This window comes from Cynara cardunculus (genome assembly GCF_001531365.2).
Source record: "Cynara cardunculus var. scolymus isolate 2C chromosome LG 11, CcrdV1, whole genome shotgun sequence".
Classification (NCBI taxonomy): Eukaryota; Viridiplantae; Streptophyta; class Magnoliopsida; order Asterales; family Asteraceae; genus Cynara; species Cynara cardunculus.
The window spans coordinates 8161303-8166094 of record NC_037538.1 but is presented as its reverse complement, the minus strand read 5'-3'; the positions used below and the strand labels follow the sequence as shown (position 1 = coordinate 8166094).

The window sequence follows — 4792 nt, the reverse complement described above, 5'->3', positions numbered from 1 at the left end:
GGTCACAGGGGCGCTGCTTGAGATACGCAGAGGTGGGAGTGATGGCGGAATGGAGTTGGAAAGAAAACCGAAAGGGTTATTTGATGGCGGGTTTTTGGAATCAAGGCRGGATGGGCTCCGAAACGATGAAGATGGTGGACTCGGTCTCTGGGAAGAAGATGGTGTTGTGTTGGCTGATGTGCATTTGATTTCAAYGGAGGAGGGTGATGGCTTGCATCCCTGCGATTTTGAATCAAAATYTGCATCATAAATTCATAATAAAGAACCCTATTCATGAAGATTTTGAACCTTCCATCACACAATTCGTTTTCATGTGATCAATTGATGAAATTTAARTAAGAAATTTCTGCAAATTTCTTGAAATTGGGTGTAATTTGATCATTGAACATCTATAAGTTTTCATACAAGTCTCAACAATTGGCATTCTGGGTAAGAATCTACTTGCAGCCACCATCATATGAATTCAAATTGATCAAACAGATTCAAATTCAGAACAAATTAGGGTTTCTATAAGAAATCTCAAGAAAAACAAATCAGATGGTTAGATCCATAAGTTAAAAATCCAAAAATCCACAATCGAAGAAAGAAATCCCAAAATCAAACACACCCATTTGCAGAATCCTATCGATTCTCAACAATTTAGCTCGATTTTAGTGAAGAGATACCAATTCATAAACCTCTAGATCTAACCAATCGCCATAAATGCACATGAATCCTTCAATTCTACTCGAATTTAGGAATAAATAATTAGTGAGATTAAGATTATACCTTACGAAAAGTAGTGCCATCTGGAAGAACAACCCAACCAGCTTCTTTACACAAAGCCTTCAAGACCTCGTTGTTATCCGACGACGATGGCGATTGTGAAGCGAGTGATGAGGAACGATTCGGCCAACGACGAAGGCGATTGTGAAGCGAGTGATGAGGAACGATTCGGCCAACGACGAAGGCGATTGTGAAGCGAGTGATGAGGAACGATTCGGCCCGATGGACGACTCTTAAATCTTAAAGGGAACATCTTGGGGAAGGGAAGCGTCGTCTCGGGAGGTGGTAAGGGAGGAGTGTTCTTGGGGCAAGGAGCCGGGTAAATTGAAAATTGAAGAGACATATATTGGGGGAAAATTGAAGAGACATATATTGGGGGAAAAATTGAAGAGACATATATTGAGGGAAGGGAAGGGAGGCGTGTAAAATAGGTTTAAGGGCATTTTCGGTATTTCAAAACTTAAGACTTTAAGACTTTGATGAAATTTGCTTAATAAGGTAGTATAGATTATAAATTATAATTATAATTATGATTATAGTTATTGTTTAAATTTTTATTTATTATCATAACAAACATAAGTAAAACGAACATTAATGAATGCTAGAAGTGTACTCGCACAATGCGACGAGATACATCTTGGTTTTAATATTTCGTTTTATTCTTTATCTCAGTCGATGTTATAATATGGTCTTTTGTGATTTTGAAAATGCGACAATGTTTTTATTTTTGTATAAAATATAAATTTAAATATATCATAAAAATTTGACAAAAATATATTGATATTAGTATCAAATTAACCATTTAAAATTTCTTATTTTTGTGCAATTTTTTAATTTAATTTCTTTATTATAATTTAATTTAGGTTCAATAATGAAGTAATTTATATTTGGTTTAATAATATAATTTTTTTATAAAGATAATAATTAATTATTTTGTTAGAATTTGATAATTATTCTAATTATGTTTTATATTTTTTATATTTTAAAATGAGATGTTTATCATCTATTTGATTATGTTTATCCGCAGTTAGTTACAYGAATTCAAACATGAAGTTTTAATAAGTTGTACTTCCGCACAATTTACTTGTAATATTGAATTTTAAGTAATATGCATCAATAGACAGTACTTCATGCATAAAAAATGATTTTAAGAGTTTTTATCAAATGCTTTATAATATAGTAAAAATAAATGAACGAAAGTTTACGAACATAAATCAACAAACGAGACATTTGTTCATGTTCGTTCGTTTAATTAAACGAACAAAAAAAAAAAAAATTTGTTCATATCCGTTCGTTTATTAAATAAACGAGCATAAACGAACTTCCCACCGACGTCCATTTCATTTATAGGCCTGATTGTGAATGTTGTTATGTTATCGTATGTCTGAGTAATCGTATTTATCTTTAAAAGAAGAAAGTCAAAGATGCATGAATTTTCTTGATTATAAAAACACCATGTGTTGATGGTATGACATTTAAAGAGAATCATGTCATTACTTATGAATTATTAGAGATTTATATATATATATATATATAGTTTGTTTCAAATGCAACTCATCACATTTGTACAACCAATGCAGCCCAATAAATTAAAATATTTATGGAAATGATGAGAGTTCATTTATTATTGATTATACAAATATAAAAAGTTATATAATAACCCACCTCTCTCTATATCCATTTAAATCCGTCACTTTCAATTTATGGACTTAATTAAATCATATATTTTGTAATCTTTACCAAACATTTTCTTTGTCGGCTAAATGATTAGTTCTCCAATGACATTACTTCTAATAAAAATGGATTTTTATAACACTATATATATATATATATATATATATATATATATATAGAGAGAGAGGGATGTTATTCTACACCCTTTGTCATTCCTACACCCTATACAACCCTCATCTCAACCATTCAATTTTTAATCAATTAATTGTTTCCTAATATAAAGTATTAACCATAATTAATAAACTCTATTCATATTCCATAAATATTCAAATCATAATAAATAAACTCCAATCATTTCTATAAATATTCAATTAATTGGGTTGCAAAGGTTGTACAAAAACACAAGGTTGTAAAAGAAATATACCCTATATATATATATACACTCACTCACATTTTGATATTATTATTACTGATATTAATATAAGTTATTATAAATGTATCATTATTCACGTAATTATATAGATGTTATACATAATGTTTTTTTCCTGTTAAAATGTCGTAAACATACACGAAAAAGTACAACTTACACGTCAATCATCATACTTGCATGATTGAATCACGGTAACGGTGCCGTGTTTGGAAAAACTCTCAAAACAGCTTCATATTGGTACATGAAATCAATCAGTGACGGACTTAGGTGGTATTTATGGTGGCACGAGTCATCTTTTCAGTCCTTCGCTGTTGTGTACAAAATTATATAGTTATAAAAAATGTCACTATATCAGTTTGTTGTGTGTCATCATATATATTTGAAAATACAACGATGACACAAGTTTCTCTTAATAGAGTTAGTTTGCAAGACTTTTTCTCTATCCTAGATCTGAAATTGAATTTCCTTATTGTCATTTTCTTAATTTTTAACTTTTAATTTCATATTTATTGGCCATGTAGGTTCAAGTGCGGTGGCTCCGAGCTATCTGCAAAGCAGGTGATCGCCATATGATTAGTCGGCTCGCATAGCGGGTTGAATATCCAGATTAATAAAAAAAATCAGATTTATTATGTTTCTAAACTTTTTTTAATAAAAGACTTGATCACAAGAACTCACATATGACAAACAATAAATTAATCAACATATTAATGATGATTTTATAAAAAATATTCCTATATTTGTTTCTTATAATCAAATGTTGTCATGCACCACTTACAAAAATTTCTAGGCCCCTCTCTAATATCAATATTATTCCTTTTTTATTATTATATTTGATGACATAACTAGGATGGTAACGGCACATGGTAAATGATTGAAAGAAAGCATAAAATTAAGGCATATTCGTGTAATAGATTCGTAATAAAGCCAAAAAAAGAAAACGACGATAACTGCTTTGTGTTTGCAAAATCAAATTGTAATTTGAAATATTTAATTACAATTAATATCGTAAGTTGACGGCTAACAAAATATTTAAATCAGTAAAAAATGATGGATGAAATAAGACAAAAGTTATATACTCTATCTTAATTAGTAGGTATAGTAGATAACAATATCGTATGTCTATATTGGTGTTCTTAATTTAAAATGATACATTTGACTTGTTTCTAACAAAAAACGAATCAAACGTAAGTAGATGCACGCTAATATCATATCATTTTTAATCATTAGAGTGTCTGGTTTGCAAAATGACGATGACAGCAATGGTATGTTGACTGTTGTGATGGCGAAAATAGTAGGATGATTGTGATGTGAGTGGGTGGATGGCGGCTGTGACAACAAATAGTAGTGGTGTGGCGGCAACAACGATAAAGGTCGGGATGGTGGGTGACGGTTGTGATGATGACAATTATGGTTAATTTTTTTTTGGGGGGGGGGGGGGGGGGGTAAAATTTGATGCAAATGTTATTGTCTTTCTAAAACAAAATTGTAAAAATCTATTACATTTGTTTATTAATGAAATTCAGTTATTTCATTTATGTCAAAGAGTGATCAAATCCTTCGATGTGAAATTCGGCGGAATCTAATGAATTCATTTATGAAACGTACATTATCGTAGAATTTATCATTCGAACTAAACAATCTCTAAAAGGTTAATTCAATCAATAATTGATCATATGACGTCTGAATGTACATATTATAGTTATTTATTAATATAGTTTTGATCAATAATTGCGTGTATATGTACCAAACCCCAAAAATGATAATTCATGTAGAGACAACACAAGGACTTTCGTTATTGTGTTGAAATAGTATATTTTATGTTAATATACATACACCCGTGTGTGCGTGCACGCTCATACACACACGTACATATATATATATATATATATATATATATATATATATATATATATATATAGG

At 30.3% G+C, this 4792-nt stretch overlaps 1 pseudogene; it reads right to left on the bottom strand.

Annotated features, from left to right (window-relative positions):
- The window catches only part of LOC112521696, a 4327-nt pseudogene extending 1881 nt beyond the window's left edge, over positions 1 to 2446 (bottom strand).
- Positions 2447 to 4792: the final 2346 nt, after the last annotated feature.